Below are 26,295 nucleotides of genomic sequence, written 5' to 3'. Positions count from 1 at the left end.
CTGGTGAAAGCGGCAGAGGAAAATCGTAGATGTGACTGTGGTTTAACGGGGAGCAACTGACAGGAGTAACTATGACTCTCTTAAGGTAGCCAAATGCCTCGTCAAGTGGCGTATCGCTTCAGGTGAACTGGCCAGAATAAGATTGAAAATGTGACTGTGGTAAAACGGGGAGCAACTGACAGGAGTAAGTATGACTCTCTTAAGGTAGCCAAATGCCTCGTCAACAGGCGAAATACATTGGTAAACTGGAGGAGCCCCTAGCAGGAGTACTTTGAAAGTCATGATGTCGACAAATAATGGCGTATCGCGTCTGGTGAAAGGGGCAGAGGGAAATGGTATATGTGACTGTGGTTTAACGGAGAGACACTGGCAAGAGTAACTATGACTCTCTTAAGGTAGCCAAAGGCCTCGTCAATAGGCGAAATACATCGGCAAAGTCGAAAAGCTCCCGGCAGGAGTACTGTGAAAGTCTTTATGTCAATAGATATTAGCGTATCGCTTCAGGAGAATTGGCCAGAGTAAGCTTGTAGATGTGCCTGTTGTAAAATGGGGAGCAACAGCAAGGGGTAACTATGACTCTCTTAAGGTAACCAAATGCCTCGTCAACAGGCGAAATACATCGGCAAACTCGAGAGCTCCCGGCATTAGTACTGTGAAATTCTTTAGGTTGACCGATAATGGCGTATCGCTTCAGGTGAACTGGCCAGAATAAGATTGAAAATGTGACTGTGGTAAAACGGGGAGCAACTGACAGGAGTAACTATGACTCTCTTAAGGTAGCCAAATGGTTCGTCAACAGGCGAAATACATTGGTAAACTGGAGGAACCCCTAGCATGAGTACTGTGAAAGTCATAATTTCGACAAATAATGGCGTATCGCGTCTGGTGAAAGCGGCAGAGGAAAATCGTAGATGTGACTGTGGTTTAACGGGGAGCAACTGACAGGAGTAACTATGACTCTCTTAAGGTAGCCAAATGCCTCGTCAAGTGGCGTATCGCTTCAGGTGAACTGGCCAGAATAAGATTGAAAATGTGACTGTGGTAAAACGGGGAGCAACTGACAGGAGTAACTATGACTCTCTTAAGGTAGCCAAATGGTTCGTCAACAGGCGAAATACATTGGTAAACTGGAGGAACCCCTAGCAGGAGTACTGTGAAAGTCATAATTTCGACAAATAATGGCGTATCGCGTCTGGTGAAAGCGGCAGAGGAAAATCGTAGATGTGACTGTGGTTTAACGGGGAGCAACTGACAGGAGTAACTATGACTCTCTTAAGGTAGCCAAATGCCTCGTCAAGTGGCGTATCGCTTCAGGTGAACTGGCCAGAATAAGATTGAAAATGTGACTGTGGTAAAACGGGGAGCAACTGACAGGAGTAAGTATGACTCTCTTAAGGTAGCCAAATGCCTCGTCAACAGGCGAAATACATTGGTAAACTGGAGGAGCCCCTAGCAGGAGTACTTTGAAAGTCATGATGTCGACAAATAATGGCGTATCGCGTCTGGTGAAAGGGGCAGAGGAAAATGGTATATGTGACTGTGGTTTAACGGAGAGACACTGGCAGGAGTAACTATGACTCTCTTAAGGTAGCCAAACGCCTCGTCAATAGGCGAAATACATCGGCAAAGTCGAAAAGCTCCCGGCAGGAGTACTGTGAAAGTCTTTATGTCAATAGATATTAGCGTATCGCTTCAGGAGAATTGGCCAGAGTAAGCTTGTAGATGTGCCTGTTGTAAAATGGGGAGCAACAGCAAGGGGTAACTATGACTCTCTTAAGGTAACCAAATGCCTCGTCAACAGGCGAAATACATCGGCAAACTCGAGAGCTCCCGGCATTAGTACTGTGGAATTCTTTAGGTTGACCGATAATGGCGTATCGCTTCAGATGAACTGGCCAGAATAAGATTGAAAATGTGACTGTGGTAAAACGGGGAGCAACTGACAGGAGTAACTATGACTCTCTTAAGGTAGCCAAATGGTTCGTCAACAGGCGAAATACATTGGTAAACTGGAGGAACCCCTAGCAGGAGTACTGTGAAAGTCATAATTTCGACAAATAATGGCGTATCGCGTCTGGTGAAAGCGGCAGAGGAAAATCGTAGATGTGACTGTGGTTTAACGGGGAGCAACTGACAGGAGTAACTATGACTCTCTTAAGGTAGCCAAATGCCTCGTCAAGTGGCGTATCGCTTCAGGTGAACTGGCCAGAATAAGATTGAAAATGTGACTGTGGTAAAACGGGGAGCAACTGACAGGAGTAACTATGACTCTCTTAAGGTAGCCAAATGGTTCGTCAACAGGCGAAATACATTGGTAAACTGGAGGAACCCCTAGCAGGAGTACTGTGAAAGTCATAATTTCGACAAATAATGGCGTATCGCGTCTGGTGAAAGCGGCAGAGGAAAATCGTAGATGTGACTGTGGTTTAACGGGGAGCAACTGACAGGAGTAACTATGACTCTCTTAAGGTAGCCAAATGCCTCGTCAAGTGGCGTATCGCTTCAGGTGAACTGGCCAGAATAAGATTGAAAATGTGACTGTGGTAAAACGGGGAGCAACTGACAGGAGTAACTATGACTCTCTTAAGGTAGCCAAATGGTTCGTCAACAGGCGAAATACATTGGTAAACTGGAGGAACCCCTAGCAGGAGTACTGTGAAAGTCATAATTTCGACAAATAATGGCGTATCGCGTCTGGTGAAAGCGGCAGAGGAAAATCGTAGATGTGACTGTGGTTTAACGGGGAGCAACTGACAGGAGTAACTATGACTCTCTTAAGGTAGCCAAATGCCTCGTCAAGTGGCGTATCGCTTCAGGTGAACTGGCCAGAATAAGATTGAAAATGTGACTGTGGTAAAACGGGGAGCAACTGACAGGAGTAAGTATGACTCTCTTAAGGTAGCCAAATGCCTCGTCAACAGGCGAAATACATTGGTAAACTGGAGGAGCCCCTAGCAGGAGTACTTTGAAAGTCATGATGTCGACAAATAATGGCGTATCGCGTCTGGTGAAAGGGGCAGAGGGAAATGGTATATGTGACTGTGGTTTAACGGAGAGACACTGGCAAGAGTAACTATGACTCTCTTAAGGTAGCCAAAGGCCTCGTCAATAGGCGAAATACATCGGCAAAGTCGAAAAGCTCCCGGCAGGAGTACTGTGAAAGTCTTTATGTCAATAGATATTAGCGTATCGCTTCAGGAGAATTGGCCAGAGTAAGCTTGTAGATGTGCCTGTTGTAAAATGGGGAGCAACAGCAAGGGGTAACTATGACTCTCTTAAGGTAACCAAATGCCTCGTCAACAGGCGAAATACATCGGCAAACTCGAGAGCTCCCGGCATTAGTACTGTGAAATTCTTTAGGTTGACCGATAATGGCGTATCGCTTCAGGTGAACTGGCCAGAATAAGATTGAAAATGTGACTGTGGTAAAACGGGGAGCAACTGACAGGAGTAACTATGACTCTCTTAAGGTAGCCAAATGGTTCGTCAACAGGCGAAATACATTGGTAAACTGGAGGAACCCCTAGCATGAGTACTGTGAAAGTCATAATTTCGACAAATAATGGCGTATCGCGTCTGGTGAAAGCGGCAGAGGAAAATCGTAGATGTGACTGTGGTTTAACGGGGAGCAACTGACAGGAGTAACTATGACTCTCTTAAGGTAGCCAAATGCCTCGTCAAGTGGCGTATCGCTTCAGGTGAACTGGCCAGAATAAGATTGAAAATGTGACTGTGGTAAAACGGGGAGCAACTGACAGGAGTAACTATGACTCTCTTAAGGTAGCCAAATGGTTCGTCAACAGGCGAAATACATTGGTAAACTGGAGGAACCCCTAGCAGGAGTACTGTGAAAGTCATAATTTCGACAAATAATGGCGTATCGCGTCTGGTGAAAGCGGCAGAGGAAAATCGTAGATGTGACTGTGGTTTAACGGGGAGCAACTGACAGGAGTAACTATGACTCTCTTAAGGTAGCCAAATGCCTCGTCAAGTGGCGTATCGCTTCAGGTGAACTGGCCAGAATAAGATTGAAAATGTGACTGTGGTAAAACGGGGAGCAACTGACAGGAGTAAGTATGACTCTCTTAAGGTAGCCAAATGCCTCGTCAACAGGCGAAATACATTGGTAAACTGGAGGAGCCCCTAGCAGGAGTACTTTGAAAGTCATGATGTCGACAAATAATGGCGTATCGCGTCTGGTGAAAGGGGCAGAGGAAAATGGTATATGTGACTGTGGTTTAACGGAGAGACACTGGCAGGAGTAACTATGACTCTCTTAAGGTAGCCAAACGCCTCGTCAATAGGCGAAATACATCGGCAAAGTCGAAAAGCTCCCGGCAGGAGTACTGTGAAAGTCTTTATGTCAATAGATATTAGCGTATCGCTTCAGGAGAATTGGCCAGAGTAAGCTTGTAGATGTGCCTGTTGTAAAATGGGGAGCAACAGCAAGGGGTAACTATGACTCTCTTAAGGTAACCAAATGCCTCGTCAACAGGCGAAATACATCGGCAAACTCGAGAGCTCCCGGCATTAGTACTGTGGAATTCTTTAGGTTGACCGATAATGGCGTATCGCTTCAGATGAACTGGCCAGAATAAGATTGAAAATGTGACTGTGGTAAAACGGGGAGCAACTGACAGGAGTAACTATGACTCTCTTAAGGTAGCCAAATGGTTCGTCAACAGGCGAAATACATTGGTAAAACTGGAGGAACCCCTAGCAGGAGTACTGTGAAAGTCATAATTTCGACAAATAATGGCGTATCGCGTCTGGTGAAAGCGGCAGAGGAAAATCGTAGATGTGACTGTGGTTTAACGGGGAGCAACTGACAGGAGTAACTATGACTCTCTTAAGGTAGCCAAATGCCTCGTCAAGTGGCGTATCGCTTCAGGTGAACTGGCCAGAATAAGATTGAAAATGTGACTGTGGTAAAACGGGGAGCAACTGACAGGAGTAAGTATGACTCTCTTAAGGTAGCCAAATGCCTCGTCAACAGGCGAAATACATTGGTAAACTGGAGGAGCCCCTAGCAGGAGTACTTTGAAAGTCATGATGTCGACAAATAATGGCGTATCGCGTCTGGTGAAAGGGGCAGAGGAAAATGGTATATGTGACTGTGGTTTAACGGAGAGACACTGGCAGGAGTAACTATGACTCTCTTAAGGTAGGCAAACGCCTCGTCAATAGGCGAAATACATCGGCAAAGTCGAAAAGCTCCCGGCAGGAGTACTGTGAAAGTCTTTATGTCAATAGATATTAGCGTATCGCTTCAGGAGAATTGGCCAGAGTAAGCTTGTAGATGTGCCTGTTGTAAAATGGGGAGCAACAGCAAGGGGTAACTATGACTCTCTTAAGGTAACCAAATGCCTCGTCAACAGGCGAAATACATCGGCAAACTGGAGAGCTCCCGGCATTAGTACTGTGGAATTCTTTAGGTTGACCGATAATGGCGTATCGCTTCAGGTGAACTGGCCAGAATAAGATTGAAAATGTGACTGTGGTTAAACGGGGAGCAACTGACAGGAGTAACTATGACTCTCTTAAGGTAGCCAAATGGTTCGTCAACAGGCGAAATACATTGGTAAACTGGAGGAACCCCTAGCAGGAGTACTGTGAAAGTCATAATTTCGACAAATAATGGCGTATCGCGTCTGGTGAAAGCGGCAGAGGAAAATCGTAGATGTGACTGTGGTTTAACGGGGAGCAACTGACAGGAGTAACTATGACTCTCTTAAGGTAGCCAAATGCCTCGTCAAGTGGCGTATCGCTTCAGGTGAACTGGCCAGAATAAGATTGAAAATGTGACTGTGGTAAAACGGGGAGCAACTGACAGGAGTAAGTATGACTCTCTTAAGGTAGCCAAATGCCTCGTCAACAGGCGAAATACATTGGTAAACTGGAGGAGCCCCTAGCAGGAGTACTTTGAAAGTCATGATGTCGACAAATAATGGCGTATCGCGTCTGGTGGAAGGGGCAGAGGAAAATGGTATATGTGACTGTGGTTTAACGGAGAGACACTGGCAGGAGTAACTATGACTCTCTTAAGGTAGCCAAACGCCTCGTCAATAGGCGAAATACATCGGCAAAGTCGAAAAGCTCCCGGCAGGAGTACTGTGAAAGTCTTTATGTCAATAGATATTAGCGTATCGCTTCAGGAGAATTGGCCAGAGTAAGCTTGCAGATGTGCCTGTTGTAAAATGGGGAGCAACAGCAAGGGGTAACTATGACTCTCTTAAGGTAACCAAATGCCTCGTCAACAGGCGAAATACATCGGCAAACTCGAGAGCTCCCGGCATTAGTACTGTGGAATTCTTTAGGTTGACCGATAATGGCGTATCGCTTCAGGTGAACTGGCCAGAATAAGATTGAAAATGTGACTGTGGTAAAACGGGGAGCAACTGACAGGAGTAACTATGACTCTCTTAAGGTAGCCAAATGGTTCGTCAACAGGCGAAATACATTGGTAAACTGGAGGAACCCCTAGCATGAGTACTGTGAAAGTCATAATTTCGACAAATAATGGCGTATCGCGTCTGGTGAAAGCGGCAGAGGAAAATCGTAGATGTGACTGTGGTTTAACGGGGAGCAACTGACAGGAGTAGCTATGACTCTCTTAAGGTAGCCAAATGCCTCGTCAAGTGGCGTATCGCTTCAGGTGAACTGGCCAGAATAAGATTGAAAATGTGACTGTGGTAAAACGGGGAGCAACTGACAGGAGTAAGTATGACTCTCTTAAGGTAGCCAAATGCCTCGTCAACAGGCGAAATACATTGGTAAACTGGAGGAGCCCCTAGCAGGAGTACTTTGAAAGTCATGATGTCGACAAATAATGGCGTATCGCGTCTGGTGAAAGGGGCAGAGGAAAATGGTATATGTGACTGTGGTTTAACGGAGAGACACTGGCAGGAGTAACTATGACTCTCTTAAGGTAGCCAAACGCCTCGTCAATAGGCGAAATACATCGGCAAAGTCGAAAAGCTCCCGGCAGGAGTACTGTGAAAGTCTTTATGTCAATAGATATTAGCGTATCGCTTCAGGAGAATTGGCCAGAGTAAGCTTGTAGATGTGCCTGTTGTAAAATGGGGAGCAACAGCAAGGGGTAACTATGACTCTCTTAAGGTAACCAAATGCCTCGTCAACAGGCGAAATACATCGGCAAACTCGAGAGCTCCCGGCATTAGTACTGTGGAATTCTTTAGGTTGACCGATAATGGCGTATCGCTTCAGATGAACTGGCCAGAATAAGATTGAAAATGTGACTGTGGTAAAACGGGGAGCAACTGACAGGAGTAACTATGACTCTCTTAAGGTAGCCAAATGGTTCGTCAACAGGCGAAATACATTGGTAAACTGGAGGAACCCCTAGCAGGAGTACTGTGAAAGTCATAATTTCGACAAATAGTGGCGTATCGCGTCTGGTGAAAGCGGCAGAGGAAAATCGTAGATGTGACTGTGGTTTAACGGGGAGCAACTGACAGGAGTAACTATGACTCTCTTAAGGTAGCCAAATGCCTCGTCAAGTGGCGTATCGCTTCAGGTGAACTGGCCAGAATAAGATTGAAAATGTGACTGTGGTAAAACGGGGAGCAACTGACAGGAGTAAGTATGACTCTCTTAAGGTAGCCAAATGCCTCGTCAACAGGCGAAATACATTGGTAAACTGGAGGAGCCCCTAGCAGGAGTACTTTGAAAGTCATGATGTCGACAAATAATGGCGTATCGCGTCTGGTGAAAGGGGCAGAGGAAAATGGTATATGTGACTGTGGTTTAACGGAGAGACACTGGCAGGAGTAACTATGACTCTCTTAAGGTAGGCAAACGCCTCGTCAATAGGCGAAATACATCGGCAAAGTCGAAAAGCTCCCGGCAGGAGTACTGTGAAAGTCTTTATGTCAATAGATATTAGCGTATCGCTTCAGGAGAATTGGCCAGAGTAAGCTTGTAGATGTGCCTGTTGTAAAATGGGGAGCAACAGCAAGGGGTAACTATGACTCTCTAAAGGTAACCAAATGCCTCGTCAACAGGCGAAATACATCGGCAAACTGGAGAGCTCCCGGCATTAGTACTGTGGAATTCTTTAGGTTGACCGATAATGGCGTATCGCTTCAGGTGAACTGGCCAGAATAAGATTGAAAATGTGACTGTGGTAAAACGGGGAGCAACTGACAGGAGTAACTATGACTCTGTTAAGGTAGCCAAATGTTTCGTCAACAGGCGAAATACATTGGTAAACTGGAGGAACCCCTAGCAGGAGTACTGTGAAAGTCATAATTTCGACAAATAATGGCGTATCGCGTCTGGTGAAAGCGGCAGAGGAAAATCGTAGATGTGACTGTGGTTTAACGGGGAGCAACTGACAGGAGTAACTATGACTCTCTTAAGGTAGCCAAATGCCTCGTCAAGTGGCGTATCGCTTCAGGTGAACTGGCCAGAATAAGATTGAAAATGTGACTGTGGTAAAACGGGGAGCAACTGACAGGAGTAAGTATGACTCTCTTAAGGTAGCCAAATGCCTCGTCAACAGGCGAAATACATTGGTAAACTGGAGGAGCCCCTAGCAGGAGTACTTTGAAAGTCATGATGTCGACAAATAATGGCGTATCGCGTCTGGTGAAAGGGGCAGAGGAAAATGGTATATGTGACTGTGGTTTAACGGAGAGACACTGGCAGGAGTAACTATGACTCTCTTAAGGTAGCCAAACGCCTCGTCAATAGGCGAAATACATCGGCAAAGTCGAAAAGCTCCCGGCAGGAGTACTGTGAAAGTCTTTATGTCAATAGATATTAGCGTATCGCTTCAGGAGAATTGGCCAGAGTAAGCTTGTAGATGTGCCTGTTGTAAAATGGGGAGCAACAGCAAGGGGTAACTATGACTCTCTTAAGGTAACCAAATGCCTCGTCAACAGGCGAAATACATCGGCAAACTCGAGAGCTCCCGGCATTAGTACTGTGGAATTCTTTAGGTTGACCGATAATGGCGTATCGCTTCAGGTGAACTGGCCAGAATAAGATTGAAAATGTGACTGTGGTAAAACGGGGAGCAACTGACAGGAGTAACTATGACTCTCTTAAGGTAGCCAAATGGTTCGTCAACAGGCGAAATACATTGGTAAACTGGAGGAACCCCTAGCAGGAGTACTGTGAAAGTCATAATTTCGACAAATAATGGCGTATCGCGTCTGGTGAAAGCGGCAGAGGAAAATCGTAGATGTGACTGTGGTTTAACGGGGAGCAACTGACAGGAGTAACTATGACTCTCTTAAGGTAGCCAAATGCCTCGTCAAGTGGCGTATCGCTTCAGGTGAACTGGCCAGAATAAGATTGAAAATGTGACTGTGGTAAAACGGGGAGCAACTGACAGGAGTAAGTATGACTCTCTTAAGGTAGCCAAATGCCTCGTCAACAGGCGAAATACATTGGTAAACTGGAGGAGCCCCTAGCAGGAGTACTTTGAAAGTCATGATGTCGACAAATAATGGCGTATCGCGTCTGGTGAAAGGGGCAGAGGAAAATGGTATATGTGACTGTGGTTTAACGGAGAGACACTGGCAGGAGTAACTATGACTCTCTTAAGGTAGCCAAACGCCTCGTCAATAGGCGAAATACATCGGCAAAGTCGAAAAGCTCCCGGCAGGAGTACTGTGAAAGTCTTTATGTCAATAGATATTAGCGTATCGCTTCAGGAGAATTGGCCAGAGTAAGCTTGTAGATGTGCCTGTTGTAAAATGGGGAGCAACAGCAAGGGGTAACTATGACTCTCTTAAGGTAACCAAATGCCTCGTCAACAGGCGAAATACATCGGCAAACTCGAGAGCTCCCGGCATTAGTACTGTGGAATTCTTTAGGTTGACCGATAATGGCGTATCGCTTCAGGTGAACTGGCCAGAATAAGATTGAAAATGTGACTGTGGTAAAACGGGGAGCAACTGACAGGAGTAACTATGACTCTCTTAAGGTAGCCAAATGGTTCGTCAACAGGCGAAATACATTGGTAAACTGGAGGAACCCCTAGCAGGAGTACTGTGAAAGTCATAATTTCGACAAATAATGGCGTATCGCGTCTGGTGAAAGCGGCAGAGGAAAATCGTAGATGTGACTGTGGTTTAACGGGGAGCAACTGACAGGAGTAACTATGACTCTCTTAAGGTAGCCAAATGCCTCGTCAAGTGGCGTATCGCTTCAGGTGAACTGGCCAGAATAAGATTGAAAATGTGACTGTGGTAAAACGGGGAGCAACTGACAGGAGTAATTATGACTTTCTTAAGGTAGCCAAATGCCTCGTCAACAGGCGAAATACATTGGTAAACTGGAGGAGCCCCTAGCAGGAGTACTTTGAAAGTCATGATGTCGACAAATAATGGCGTATCGCGTCTGGTGAAAGGGGCAGAGGAAAATGGTATATGTGACTGTGGTTTAACGGAGAGACACTGGCAGGAGTAACTATGACTCTCTTAAGGTAGCCAAACGCCTCGTCAATAGGCGAAATACATCGGCAAAGTCGAAAAGCTCCCGGCAGGAGTACTGTGAAAGTCTTTATGTCAATAGATATTAGCGTATCGCTTCAGGAGAATTGGCCAGAGTAAGCTTGTAGATGTGCCTGTTGTAAAATGGGGAGCAACAGCAAGGGGTAACTATGACTCTCTTAAGGTAAGCAAATGCCTCGTCAACAGGCGAAATACATCGGCAAACTCGAGAGCTCCCGGCATTAGTACTGTGGAATTCTTTAGGTTGACCGATAATGGCGTATCGCTTCAGGTGAACTGGCCAGAATAAGATTGAAAATGTGACTGTGGTAAAACGGGGAGCAACTGACAGGAGTAACTATGACTCTGTTAAGGTAGCCAAATGTTTCGTCAACAGGCGAAATACATTGGTAAACTGGAGGAACCCCTAGCAGGAGTACTGTGAAAGTCATAATTTCGACAAATAATGGCGTATCGCGTCTGGTGAAAGCGGCAGAGGAAAATCGTAGATGTGACTGTGGTTTAACGGGGAGCAACTGACAGGAGTAACTATGACTCTCTTAAGGTAGCCAAATGCCTCGTCAAGTGGCGTATCGCTTCAGGTGAACTGGCCAGAATAAGATTGAAAATGTGACTGTGGTAAAACGGGGAGCAACTGACAGGAGTAAGTATGACTCTCTTAAGGTAGCCAAATGCCTCGTCAACAGGCGAAATACATTGGTAAACTGGAGGAGCCCCTAGCAGGAGTACTTTGAAAGTCATGATGTCGACAAATAATGGCGTATCGCGTCTGGTGAAAGGGGCAGAGGAAAATGGTATATGTGACTGTGGTTTAACGGAGAGACACTGGCAGGAGTAACTATGACTCTCTTAAGGTAGCCAAACGCCTCGTCAATAGGCGAAATACATCGGCAAAGTCGAAAAGCTCCCGGCAGGAGTACTGTGAAAGTCTTTATGTCAATAGATATTAGCGTATCGCTTCAGGAGAATTGGCCAGAGTAAGCTTGTAGATGTGCCTGTTGTAAAATGGGGAGCAACAGCAAGGGGTAACTATGACTCTCTTAAGGTAACCAAATGCCTCGTCAACAGGCGAAATACATCGGCAAACTCGAGAGCTCCCGGCATTAGTACTGTGGAATTCTTTAGGTTGACCGATAATGGCGTATCGCTTCAGGTGAACTGGCCAGAATAAGATTGAAAATGTGACTGTGGTAAAACGGGGAGCAACTGACAGGAGTAACTATGACTCTCTTAAGGTAGCCAAATGGTTCGTCAACAGGCGAAATACATTGGTAAACTGGAGGAACCCCTAGCAGGAGTACTGTGAAAGTCATAATTTCGACAAATAATGGCGTATCGCGTCTGGTGAAAGCGGCAGAGGAAAATCGTAGATGTGACTGTGGTTTAACGGGGAGCAACTGACAGGAGTAACTATGACTCTCTTAAGGTAGCCAAATGCCTCGTCAAGTGGCGTATCGCTTCAGGTGAACTGGCCAGAATAAGATTGAAAATGTGACTGTGGTAAAACGGGGAGCAACTGACAGGAGTAAGTATGACTCTCTTAAGGTAGCCAAATGCCTCGTCAACAGGCGAAATACATTGGTAAACTGGAGGAGCCCCTAGCAGGAGTACTTTGAAAGTCATGATGTCGACAAATAATGGCGTATCGCGTCTGGTGAAAGGGGCAGAGGAAAATGGTATATGTGACTGTGGTTTAACGGAGAGACACTGGCAGGAGTAACTATGACTCTCTTAAGGTAGCCAAACGCCTCGTCAATAGGCGAAATACATCGGCAAAGTCGAAAAGCTCCCGGCAGGAGTACTGTGAAAGTCTTTATGTCAATAGATATTAGCGTATCGCTTCAGGAGAATTGGCCAGAGTAAGCTTGTAGATGTGCCTGTTGTAAAATGGGGAGCAACAGCAAGGGGTAACTATGACTCTCTTAAGGTAACCAAATGCCTCGTCAACAGGCGAAATACATCGGCAAACTCGAGAGCTCCCGGCATTAGTACTGTGGAATTCTTTAGGTTGACCGATAATGGCGTATCGCTTCAGGTGAACTGGCCAGAATAAGATTGAAAATGTGACTGTGGTAAAACGGGGAGCAACTGACAGGAGTAACTATGACTCTCTTAAGGTAGCCAAATGGTTCGTCAACAGGCGAAATACATTGGTAAACTGGAGGAACCCCTAGCAGGAGTACTGTGAAAGTCATAATTTCGACAAATAATGGCGTATCGCGTCTGGTGAAAGCGGCAGAGGAAAATCGTAGATGTGACTGTGGTTTAACGGGGAGCAACTGACAGGAGTAACTATGACTCTCTTAAGGTAGCCAAATGCCTCGTCAAGTGGCGTATCGCTTCAGGTGAACTGGCCAGAATAAGATTGAAAATGTGACTGTGGTAAAACGGGGAGCAACTGACAGGAGTAATTATGACTTTCTTAAGGTAGCCAAATGCCTCGTCAACAGGCGAAATACATTGGTAAACTGGAGGAGCCCCTAGCAGGAGTACTTTGAAAGTCATGATGTCGACAAATAATGGCGTATCGCGTCTGGTGAAAGGGGCAGAGGAAAATGGTATATGTGACTGTGGTTTAACGGAGAGACACTGGCAGGAGTAACTATGACTCTCTTAAGGTAGCCAAACGCCTCGTCAATAGGCGAAATACATCGGCAAAGTCGAAAAGCTCCCGGCAGGAGTACTGTGAAAGTCTTTATGTCAATAGATATTAGCGTATCGCTTCAGGAGAATTGGCCAGAGTAAGCTTGTAGATGTGCCTGTTGTAAAATGGGGAGCAACAGCAAGGGGTAACTATGACTCTCTTAAGGTAACCAAATGCCTCGTCAACAGGCGAAATACATCGGCAAACTCGAGAGCTCCCGGCATTAGTACTGTGGAATTCTTTAGGTTGACCGATAATGGCGTATCGCTTCAGGTGAACTGGCCAGAATAAGATTGAAAATGTGACTGTGGTAAAACGGGGAGCAACTGACAGGAGTAACTATGACTCTCTTAAGGTAGCCAAATGGTTCGTCAACAGGCGAAATACATTGGTAAACTGGAGGAACCCCTAGCAGGAGAACTGTGAAAGTCATAATTTCGACAAATAATGGCGTATCGCGTCTGGTGAAAGCGGCAGAGGAAAATCGTAGATGTGACTGTGGTTTAACGGGGAGCAACTGACAGGAGTAACTATGACTCTCTTAAGGTAGCCAAATGCCTCGTCAAGTGGCGTATCGCTTCAGGTGAACTGGCCAGAATAAGATTGAAAATGTGACTGTGGTAAAACGGGGAGCAACTGACAGGAGTAAGTATGACTCTCTTAAGGTAGCCAAATGCCTCGTCAACAGGCGAAATACATTGGTAAACTGGAGGAGCCCCTAGCAGGAGTACTTTGAAAGTCATGATGTCGACAAATAATGGCGTATCGCGTCTGGTGAAAGGGGCAGAGGAAAATGGTATATGTGACTGTGGTTTAACGGAGAGACACTGGCAGGAGTAACTATGACTCTCTTAAGGTAGCCAAACGCCTCGTCAATAGGCGAAATACATCGGCAAAGTCGAAAAGCTCCCGGCAGGAGTACTGTGAAAGTCTTTATGTCAATAGATATTAGCGTATCGCTTCAGGAGAATTGGCCAGAGTAAGCTTGTAGATGTGCCTGTTGTAAAATGGGGAGCAACAGCAAGGGGTAACTATGACTCTCTTAAGGTAACCAAATGCCTCGTCAACAGGCGAAATACATCGGCAAACTCGAGAGCTCCCGGCATTAGTACTGTGGAATTCTTTAGGTTGACCGATAATGGCGTATCGCTTCAGGTGAACTGGCCAGAATAAGATTGAAAATGTGACTGTGGTAAAACGGGGAGCAACTGACAGGAGTAACTATGACTCTCTTAAGGTAGCCAAATGGTTCGTCAACAGGCGAAATACATTGGTAAACTGGAGGAACCCCTAGCAGGAGTACTGTGAAAGTCATAATTTCGACAAATAATGGCGTATCGCGTCTGGTGAAAGCGGCAGAGGAAAATCGTAGATGTGACTGTGGTTTAACGGGGAGCAACTGACAGGAGTAACTATGACTCTCTTAAGGTAGCCAAATGCCTCGTCAAGTGGCGTATCGCTTCAGGTGAACTGGCCAGAATAAGATTGAAAATGTGACTGTGGTAAAACGGGGAGCAACTGACAGGAGTAAGTATGACTCTCTTAAGGTAGCCAAATGCCTCGTCAACAGGCGAAATACATTGGTAAACTGGAGGAGCCCCTAGCAGGAGTACTTTGAAAGTCATGATGTCGACAAATAATGGCGTATCGCGTCTGGTGAAAGGGGCAGAGGAAAATGGTATATGTGACTGTGGTTTAACGGAGAGACACTGGCAGGAGTAACTATGACTCTCTTAAGGTAGGCAAACGCCTCGTCAATAGGCGAAATACATCGGCAAAGTCGAAAAGCTCCCGGCAGGAGTACTGTGAAAGTCTTTATGTCAATAGATATTAGCGTATCGCTTCAGGAGAATTGGCCAGTGTAAGCTTGTAGATGTGCCTGTTGTAAAATGGGGAGCAACAGCAAGGGGTAACTATGACTCTCTTAAGGTAACCAAATGCCTCGTCAACAGGCGAAATACATCGGCAAACTGGAGAGCTCCCGGCATTAGTACTGTGGAATTCTTTAGGTTGACCGATAATGGCGTATCGCATCAGGTGAACTGGCCAGAATAAGATTGAAAATGTGACTGTGGTAAAACGGGGAGCAACTGACAGGAGTAAGTATGACTCTCTTAAGGTAGCCAAATGCCTCGTCAACAGGCGAAATACATTGGTAAACTGGAGGAGCCCCTAGCAGGAGTACTTTGAAAGTCATGATGTCGACAAATAATGGCGTATCGCGTCTGGTGAAAGGGGCAGAGGAAAATGGTATATGTGACTGTGGTTTAACGGAGAGACACTGGCAGGAGTAACTATGACTCTCTTAAGGTAGGCAAACGCCTCGTCAATAGGCGAAATACATCGGCAAAGTCGAAAAGCTCCCGGCAGGAGTACTGTGAAAGTCTTTATGTCAATAGATATTAGCGTATCGCTTCAGGAGAATTGGCCAGAGTAAGCTTGTAGATGTGCCTGTTGTAAAATGGGGAGCAACAGCAAGGGGTAACTATGACTCTCTTAAGGTAACCAAATGCCTCGTCAACAGGCGAAATACATCGGCAAACTCGAGAGCTCCCGGCATTAGTACTGTGGAATTCTTTAGGTTGACCGATAATGGCGTATCGCTTCAGGTGAACTGGCCAGAATAAGATTGAAAATGTGACTGTGGTAAAACGGGGAGCAACTGACAGGAGTAACTATGACTCTCTTAAGGTAGCCAAATGGTTCGTCAACAGGCGAAATACATTGGTAAACTGGAGGAACCCCTAGCAGGAGTACTGTGAAAGTCATAATTTCGACAAATAATGGCGTATCGCGTCTGGTGAAAGCGGCAGAGGAAAATCGTAGATGTGACTGTGGTTTAACGGGGAGCAACTGACAGGAGTAACTATGACTCTCTTAAGGTAGCCAAATGCCTCGTCAAGTGGCGTATCGCTTCAGGTGAACTGGCCAGAATAAGATTGAAAATGTGACTGTGGTAAAACGGGGAGCAACTGACAGGAGTAAGTATGACTCTCTTAAGGTAGCCAAATGCCTCATCAACAGGCGAAATACATTGGTAAACTGGAGGAGCCCCTAGCAGGAGTACTTTGAAAGTCATGATGTCGACAAATAATGGCGTATCGCGTCTGGTGAAAGGGGCAGAGGAAAATGGTATATGTGACTGTGGTTTAACGGAGAGACACTGGCAGGAGTAACTATGACTCTCTTAAGGTAGCCAAACGCCTCGTCAATAGGCGAAATACATCGGCAAAGTCGAAAAGCTCCCGGCAGGAGTACTGTGAAAGTCTTTATGTCAATAGATATTAGCGTATCGCTTCAGGAGAATTGGCCAGAGTAAGCTTGTAGATGTGCCTGTTGTAAAATGGGGAGCAACAGCAAGGGGTAACTATGACTCTCTTAAGGTAACCAAATGCCTCGTCAACAGGCGAAATACATCGGCAAACTCGAGAGCTCCCGGCATTAGTACTGTGGAATTCTTTAGGTTGACCGATAATGGCGTATCGCTTCAGGTGAACTGGCCAGAATAAGATTGAAAATGTGACTGTGGTAAAACGGGGAGCAACTGACAGGAGTAACTATGACTCTCTTAAGGTAGCCAAATGGTTCGTCAACAGGCGAAATACATTGGTAAACTGGAGGAACCCCTAGCAGGAGTACTGTGAAAGTCATAATTTCGACAAATAATGGCGTATCGCGTCTGGTGAAAGCGGCAGAGGAAAATCGTAGATGTGACTGTGGTTTAACGGGGAGCAACTGACAGGAGTAACTATGACTCTCTTAAGGTAGCCAAATGCCTCGTCAAGTGGCGTATCGCTTCAGGTGAACTGGCCAGAATAAGATTGAAAATGTGACTGTGGTAAAACGGGGAGCAACTGACAGGAGTAAGTATGACTCTCTTAAGGTAGCCAAATGCCTCGTCAACAGGCGAAATACATTGGTAAACTGGAGGAGCCCCTAGCAGGAGTACTTTGAAAGTCATGATGTCGACAAATAATGGCGTATCGCGTCTGGTGAAAGGGGCAGAGGAAAATGGTATATGTGACTGTGGTTTAACGGAGAGACACTGGCAGGAGTAACTATGACTCTCTTAAGGTAGGCAAACGCCTCGTCAATAGGCGAAATACATCGGCAAAGTCGAAAAGCTCCCGGCAGGAGTACTGTGAAAGTCTTTATGTCAATAGATATTAGCGTATCGCTTCAGGAGAATTGGCCAGAGTAAGCTTGTAGATGTGCCTGTTGTAAAATGGGGAGCAACAGCAAGGGGTAACTATGACTCTCTTAAGGTAACCAAATGCCTCGTCAACAGGCGAAATACATCGGCAAACTCGAGAGCTCCCGGCATTAGTACTGTGGAATTCTTTAGGTTGACCGATAATGGCGTATCGCTTCAGATGAACTGGCCAGAATAAGATTGAAAATGTGACTGTGGTAAAACGGGGAGCAACTGACAGGAGTAACTATGACTCTGTTAAGGTAGCCAAATGGTTCGTCAACAGGCGAAATACATTGGTAAACTGGAGGAACCCCTAGCAGGAGTACTGTGAAAGTCATAATTTCGACAAATAATGGCGTATCGCGTCTGGTGAAAGCGGCAGAGGAAAATCGTAGATGTGACTGTGGTTTAACGGGGAGCAACTGACAGGAGTAACTATGACTCTCTTAAGGTAGCCAAATGCCTCGTCAAGTGGCGTATCGCTTCAGGTGAACTGGCCAGAATAAGATTGAAAATGTGACTGTGGTAAAACGGGGAGCAACTGACAGGAGTAAGTATGACTCTCTTAAGGTAGCCAAATGCCTCGTCAACAGGCGAAATACATTGGTAAACTGGAGGAGCCCCTAGCAGGAGTACTTTGAAAGTCATGATGTCGACAAATAATGGCGTATCGCGTCTGGTGAAAGGGGCAGAGGAAAATGGTATATGTGACTGTGGTTTAACGGAGAGACACTGGCAGGAGTAACTATGACTCTCTTAAGGTAGGCAAACGCCTCGTCAATAGGCGAAATACATCGGCAAAGTCGAAAAGCTCCCGGCAGGAGTACTGTGAAAGTCTTTATGTCAATAGATATTAGCGTATCGCTTCAGGAGAATTGGCCAGAGTAAGCTTGTAGATGTGCCTGTTGTAAAATGGGGAGCAACAGCAAGGGGTAACTATGACTCTCTTAAGGTAACCAAATGCCTCGTCAACAGGCGAAATACATCGGCAAACTCGAGAGCTCCCGGCATTAGTACTGTGGAATTCTTTAGGTTGACCGATAATGGCGTATCGCTTCAGGTGAACTGGCCAGAATAAGATTGAAAATGTGACTGTGGTAAAACGGGGAGCAACTGACAGGAGTAACTATGACTCTCTTAAGGTAGCCAAATGGTTCGTCAACAGGCGAAATACATTGGTAAACTGGAGGAACCCCTAGCAGGAGTACTGTGAAAGTCATAATTTCGACAAATAATGGCGTATCGCGTCTGGTGAAAGCGGCAGAGGAAAATCGTAGATGTGACTGTGGTTTAACGGGGAGCAACTGACAGGAGTAACTATGACTCTCTTAAGGTAGCCAAATGCCTCGTCAAGTGGCGTATCGCTTCAGGTGAACTGGCCAGAATAAGATTGAAAATGTGACTGTGGTAAAACGGGGAGCAACTGACAGGAGTAAGTATGACTCTCTTAAGGTAGCCAAATGCCTCGTCAACAGGCGAAATACATTGGTAAACTGGAGGAGCCCCTAGCAGGAGTACTTTGAAAGTCATGATGTCGACAAATAATGGCGTATCGCGTCTGGTGAAAGGGGCAGAGGAAAATGGTATATGTGACTGTGGTTTAACGGAGAGACACTGGCAGGAGTAACTATGACTCTCTTAAGGTAGCCAAACGCCTCGTCAATAGGCGAAATACATCGGCAAAGTCGAAAAGCTCCCAGCAGGAGTACTGTGAAAGTCTTTATGTCAATAGATATTAGCGTATCGCTTCAGGAGAATTGGCCAGAGTAAGCTTGTAGATGTGCCTGTTGTAAAATGGGGAGAAACAGCAAGGGGTAACTATGACTCTCTTAAGGTAACCAAATGCCTCGTCAACAGGCGAAATACATCGGCAAACTCGAGAGCTCCCGGCATTAGTACTGTGGAATTCTTTAGGTTGACCGATAATGGCGTATCGCTTCAGGTGAACTGGCCAGAATAAGATTGAAAATGTGACTGTGGTAAAACGGGGAGCAACTGACAGGAGTAACTATGACTCTCTTAAGGTAGCCAAATGGTTCGTCAACAGGCGAAATACATTGGTAAACTGGAGGAACCCCTAGCAGGAGTACTGTGAAAGTCATAATTTCGACAAATAATGGCGTATCGCGTCTGGTGAAAGCGGCAGAGGAAAATCGTAGATGTGACTGTGGTTTAACGGGGAGCAACTGACAGGAGTAACTATGACTCTCTTAAGGTAGCCAAATGCCTCGTCAAGTGGCGTATCGCTTCAGGTGAACTGGCCAGAATAAGATTGAAAATGTGACTGTGGTAAAACGGGGAGCAACTGACAGGAGTAAGTATGACTCTCTTAAGGTAGCCAAATGCCTCGTCAACAGGCGAAATACATTGGTAAACTGGAGGAGCCCCTAGCAGGAGTACTTTGAAAGTCATGATGTCGACAAATAATGGCGTATCGCGTCTGGTGAAAGGGGCAGAGGAAAATGGTATATGTGACTGTGGTTTAACGGAGAGACACTGGCAGGAGTAACTATGACTCTCTTAAGGTAGGCAAGCGCCTCGTCAATAGGCGAAATACATCGGCAAAGTCGAAAAGCTCCCGGCAGGAGTACTGTGAAAGTCTTTATGTCAATAGATATTAGCGTATCGCTTCAGGAGAATTGGCCAGAGTAAGCTTGTAGATGTGCCTGTTGTAAAATGGGGAGCAACAGCAAGGGGTAACTATGACTCTCTTAAGGTAACCAAATGCCTCGTCAACAGGCGAAATACATCGGCAAACTCGAGAGCTCCCGGCATTAGTACTGTGGAATTCTTTAGGTTGACCGATAATGGCGTATCGCTTCAGGTGAACTGGCCAGAATAAGATTGAAAATGTGACTGTGGTAAAACGGGGAGCAACTGACAGGAGTAACTATGACTCTCTTAAGGTAGCCAAATGGTTCGTCAACAGGCGAAATACATTGGTAAACTGGAGGAACCCCTAGCAGGAGTACTGTGAAAGTCATAATTTCGACAAATAATGGCGTATCGCGTCTGGTGAAAGCGGCAGAGGAAAATCGTAGATGTGACTGTGGTTTAACGGGGAGCAACTGACAGGAGTAACTATGACTCTCTTAAGGTAGCCAAATGCCTCGTCAAGTGGCGTATCGCTTCAGGTGAACTGGCCAGAATAAGATTGAAAATGTGACTGTGGTAAAACGGGGAGCAACTGACAGGAGTAAGTATGACTCTCTTAAGGTAGCCAAATGCCTCGTCAACAGGCGAAATACATTGGTAAACTGGAGGAGCCCCTAGCAGGAGTACTTTGAAAGTCATGATGTCGACAAATAATGGCGTATCGCGTCTGGTGAAAGGGGCAGAGGAAAATGGTATATGTGACTGTGGTTTAACGGAGAGACACTGGCAGGAGTAACTATGACTCTCTTAAGGTAGCCAAACGCCTCGTCAATAGGCGAAATACATCGGCAAAGTCGAAAAGCTCCCGGCAGGAGTACTGTGAAAGTCTTTATGTCAATAGATATTAGCGTATCGCTTCAGGTGAATTGGCCAGAGTAAGCTTGTAGATGTGCCTGTTGTAAAATGGGGAGCAACAGCAAGGGGTAACTATGACTCTCTTAAGGTAACCAAATGCCTCGTCAACAGGCGAAATACATCGGCAAACTCGAGAGCTCCCGGCATTAGTACTGTGGAATTCTTTAGGTTGACCGATAATGGCGTATCGCTTCAGGTGAACTGGCCAGAATAAGATTGAAAATGTGACTGTGGTAAAACGGGGAGCAACTGACAGGAGTAACTATGACTCTCTTAAGGTAGCCAAATGGTTCGTCAACAGGCGAAATACATTGGTAAACTGGAGGAACCCCTAGCAGGAGTACTGTGAAAGTCATAATTTCGACAAATAATGGCGTATCGCGTCTGGTGAAAGCGGCAGAGGAAAATCGTAGATGTGACTGTGGTTTAACGGGGAGCAACTGACAGGAGTAACTATGACTCTCTTAAGGTAGCCAAATGCCTCGTCAAGTGGCGTATCGCTTCAGGTGAACTGGCCAGAATAAGATTGAAAATGTGACTGTGGTAAAACGGGGAGCAACTGACAGGAGTAAGTATGACTCTCTTAAGGTAGCCAAATGCCTCGTCAACAGGCGAAATACATTGGTAAACTGGAGGAGCCCCTAGCAGGAGTACTTTGAAAGTCATGATGTCGACAAATAATGGCGTATCGCGTCTGGTGAAAGGGGCAGAGGAAAATGGTATATGTGACTGTGGTTTAACGGAGAGACACTGGCAGGAGTAACTATGACTCTCTTAAGGTAGGCAAACGCCTCGTCAATAGGCGAAATACATCGGCAAAGTCGAAAAGCTCCCGGCAGGAGTACTGTGAAAGTCTTTATGTCAATAGATATTAGCGTATCGCTTCAGGAGAATTGGCCAGAGTAAGCTTGTAGATGTGCCTGTTGTAAAATGGGGAGCAACAGCAAGGGGTAACTATGACTCTCTTAAGGTAACCAAATGCCTCGTCAACAGGCGAAATACATCGGCAAACTCGAGAGCTCCCGGCATTAGTACTGTGGAATTCTTTAGGTTGAACGATAATGGCGTATCGCTTCAGGTGAACTGGCCAGAATAAGATTGAAAATGTGACTGTGGTAAAACGGGGAGCAACTGACAGGAGTAACTATGACTCTGTTAAGGTAGCCAAATGGTTCGTCAACAGGCGAAATACATTGGTAAACTGGAGGAACCCCTAGCAGGAGTACTGTGAAAGTCATAATTTCGACAAATAATGGCGTATCGCGTCTGGTGAAAGCGGCAGAGGAAAATCGTAGATGTGACTGTGGTTTAACGGGGAGCAACTGACAGGAGTAACTATGACTCTCTTAAGGTAGCCAAATGCCTCGTCAAGTGGCGTATCGCTTCAGGTGAACTGGCCAGAATAAGATTGAAAATGTGACTGTGGTAAAACGGGGAGCAACTGACAGGAGTAAGTATGACTCTCTTAAGGTAGCCAAATGCCTTGTCAACAGGCGAAATACATTGGTAAACTGGAGGAGCCCCTAGCAGGAGTACTTTGAAAGTCATGATGTCGACAAATAATGGCGTATCGCGTCTGGTGAAAGGGGCAGAGGAAAATGGTATATGTGACTGTGGTTTAACGGAGAGACACTGGCAGGAGTAACTATGACTCTCTTAAGGTAGGCAAACGCCTCGTCAATAGGCGAAATACATCGGCAAAGTCGAAAAGCTCCCGGCAGGAGTACTGTGAAAGTCTTTATGTCAATAGATATTAGCGTATCGCTTCAGGAGAATTGGCCAGAGTAAGCTTGTAGATGTGCCTGTTGTAAAATGGGGAGCAACAGCAAGGGGTAACTATGACTCTCTTAAGGTAACCAAATGCCTCGTCAACAGGCGAAATACATCGGCAAACTCGAGAGCTCCCGGCATTAGTACTGTGGAATTCTTTAGGTTGACCGATAATGGCGTATCGCTTCAGGTGAACTGGCCAGAATAAGATTGAAAATGTGACTGTGGTAAAACGGGGAGCAACTGACAGGAGTAACTATGACTCTCTTAAGGTAGCCAAATGGTTCGTCAACAGGCGAAATACATTGGTAAACTGGAGGAACCCCTAGCAGGAGTACTGTGAAAGTCATAATTTCGACAAATAATGGCGTATCGCGTCTGGTGAAAGCGGCAGAGGAAAATCGTAGATGTGACTGTGGTTTAACGGGGAGCAACTGACAGGAGTAACTATGACTCTCTTAAGGTAGCCAAATGCCTCGTCAAGTGGCGTATCGCTTCAGGTGAACTGGCCAGATTAAGATTGAAAATGTGACTGTGGTAAAACGGGGAGCAACTGACAGGAGTAAGTATGACTCTCTTAAGGTAGCCAAATGCCTCGTCAACAGGCGAAATACATTGGTAAACTGGAGGAGCCCCTAGCAGGAGTACTTTGAAAGTCATGATGTCGACAAATAATGGCGTATCGCGTCTGGTGAAAGGGGCAGAGGAAAATGGTATATGTGACTGTGGTTTAACGGAGAGACACTGGCAGGAGTAACTATGACTCTCTTAAGGTAGGCAAACGCCTCGTCAATAGGCGAAATACATCGGCAAAGTCGAAAAGCTCCCGGCAGGAGTACTGTGAAAGTCTTTATGTCAATAGATATTAGCGTATCGCTTCAGGAGAATTGGCCAGAGTAAGCTTGTAGATGTGCCTGTTGTAAAATGGGGAGCAACAGCAAGGGGTAACTATGACTCTCTTAAGGTAACCAAATGCCTCGTCAACAGGCGAAATACATCGGCAAACTCGAGAGCTCCCGGCATTAGTACTGTGGAATTCTTTAGGTTGACCGATAATGGCGTATCGCTTCAGGTGAACTGGCCAGAATAAGATTGAAAATGTGACTGTGGTAAAACGGGGAGCAACTGACAGGAGTAACTATGACTCTCTTAAGGTAGCCAAATGGTTCGTCAACAGGCGAAATACATTGGTAAACTGGAGGAACCCCTAGCAGGAGTACTGTGAAAGTCATAATTTCGACAAATAATGGCGTATCGCGTCTGGTGAAAGCGGCAGAGGAAAATCGTAGATGTGACTGTGGTTTAACGGGGAGCAACTGACAGGAGTAACTATGACTCTCTTAAGGTAGCCAAATGCCTCGTCAAGTGGCGTATCGCTTCAGGTGAACTGGCCAGAATAAGATTGAAAATGTGACTGTGGTAAAACGGGGAGCAACTGACAGGAGTAAGTATGACTCTCTTAAGGTAGCCAAATGCCTTGTCAACAGGCGAAATACATTGGTAAACTGGAGGAGCCCCTAGCAGGAGTACTTTGAAAGTCATGATGTCGACAAATAATGGCGTATCGCGTCTGGTGAAAGGGGCAGAGGAAAATGGTATATGTGACTGTGGTTTAACGGAGAGACACTGGCAGGAGTAACTATGACTCTCTTAAGGTAGGCAAACGCCTCGTCAATAGGCGAAATACATCGGCAAAGTCGAAAAGCTCCCGGCAGGAGTACTGTGAAAGTCTTTATGTCAATAGATATTAGCGTATCGCTTCAGGAGAATTGGCCAGAGTAAGCTTGTAGATGTGCCTGTTGTAAAATGGGGAGCAACAGCAAGGGGTAACTATGACTCTCTTAAGGTAACCAAATGCCTCGTCAACAGGCGAAATACATCGGCAAACTCGAGAGCTCCCGGCATTAGTACTGTGGAATTCTTTAGGTTGACCGATAATGGCGTATCGCTTCAGGTGAACTGGCCAGAATAAGATTGAAAATGTGACTGTGGTAAAACGGGGAGCAACTGACAGGAGTAACTATGACTCTCTTAAGGTAGCCAAATGGTTCGTCAACAGGCGAAATACATTGGTAAACTGGAGGAACCCCTAGCAGGAGTACTGTGAAAGTCATAATTTCGACAAATAATGGCGTATCGCGTCTGGTGAAAGCGGCAGAGGAAAATCGTAGATGTGACTGTGGTTTAACGGGGAGCAACTGACAGGAGTAACTATGACTCTCTTAAGGTAGCCAAATGCCTCGTCAAGTGGCGTATCGCTTCAGGTGAACTGGCCAGAATAAGATTGAAAATGTGACTGTGGTAAAACGGGGAGCAACTGACAGGAGTAAGTATGACTCTCTTAAGGTAGCCAAATGCCTCGTCAACAGGCGAAATACATTGGTAAACTGGAGGAGCCCCTAGCAGGAGTACTTTGAAAGTCATGATGTCGACAAATAATGGCGTATCGCGTCTGGTGAAAGGGGCAGAGGAAAATGGTATATGTGACTGTGGTTTAACGGAGAGACACTGGCAGGAGTAACTATGACTCTCTTAAGGTAGGCAAACGCCTCGTCAATAGGCGAAATACATCGGCAAAGTCGAAAAGCTCCCGGCAGGAGTACTGTGAAAGTCTTTATGTCAATAGATATTAGCGTATCGCTTCAGGAGAATTGGCCAGAGTAAGCTTGTAGATGTGCCTGTTGTAAAATGGGGAGCAACAGCAAGGGGTAACTATGACTCTCTTAAGGTAACCAAATGCCTCGTCAACAGGCGAAATACATCGGCAAACTCGAGAGCTCCCGGCATTAGTACTGTGGAATTCTTTAGGTTGACCGATAATGGCGTATCGCTTCAGGTGAACTGGCCAGAATAAGATTGAAAATGTGACTGTGGTAAAACGGGGAGCAACTGACAGGAGTAACTATGACTCTCTTAAGGTAGCCAAATGGTTCGTCAACAGGCGAAATACATTGGTAAACTGGAGGAACCCCTAGCAGGAGTACTGTGAAAGTCATAATTTCGACAAATAATGGCGTATCGCGTCTGGTGAAAGCGGCAGAGGAAAATCGTAGATGTGACTGTGGTTTAACGGGGAGGAACTGACAGGAGTAACTATGACTCTCTTAAGGTAGCCAAATGCCTCGTCAAGTGGCGTATCGCTTCAGGTGAACTGGCCAGAATAAGATTGAAAATGTGACTGTGGTAAAACGGGGAGCAACTGACAGGAGTAAGTATGACTCTCTTAAGGTAGCCAAATGCCTCGTCAACAGGCGAAATACATTGGTAAACTGGAGGAGCCCCTAGCAGGAGTACTTTGAAAGTCATGATGTCGACAAATAATGGCGTATCGCGTCTGGTGAAAGGGGCAGAGGAAAATGGTATATGTGACTGTGGTTTAACGGAGAGACACTGGCAGGAGTAACTATGACTCTCTTAAGGTAGGCAAACGCCTCGTCAATAGGCGAAATACATCGGCAAAGTCGAAAAGCTCCCGGCAGGAGTACTGTGAAAGTCTTTATGTCAATAGATATTAGCGTATCGCTTCAGGAGAATTGGCCAGAGTAAGCTTGTAGATGTGCCTGTTGTAAAATGGGGAGCAACAGCAAGGGGTAACTATGACTCTCTTAAGGTAACCAAATGCCTCGTCAACAGGCGAAATACATCGGCAAACTCGAGAGCTCCCGGCATTAGTACTGTGGAATTCTTTAGGT

This window comes from Schistocerca americana, chromosome X (assembly GCF_021461395.2).
Source record: "Schistocerca americana isolate TAMUIC-IGC-003095 chromosome X, iqSchAmer2.1, whole genome shotgun sequence".
In the NCBI taxonomy this organism is placed as follows: Eukaryota; Metazoa; Arthropoda; class Insecta; order Orthoptera; family Acrididae; genus Schistocerca; species Schistocerca americana.
Note: the sequence above shows the minus strand (reverse complement) of the source record.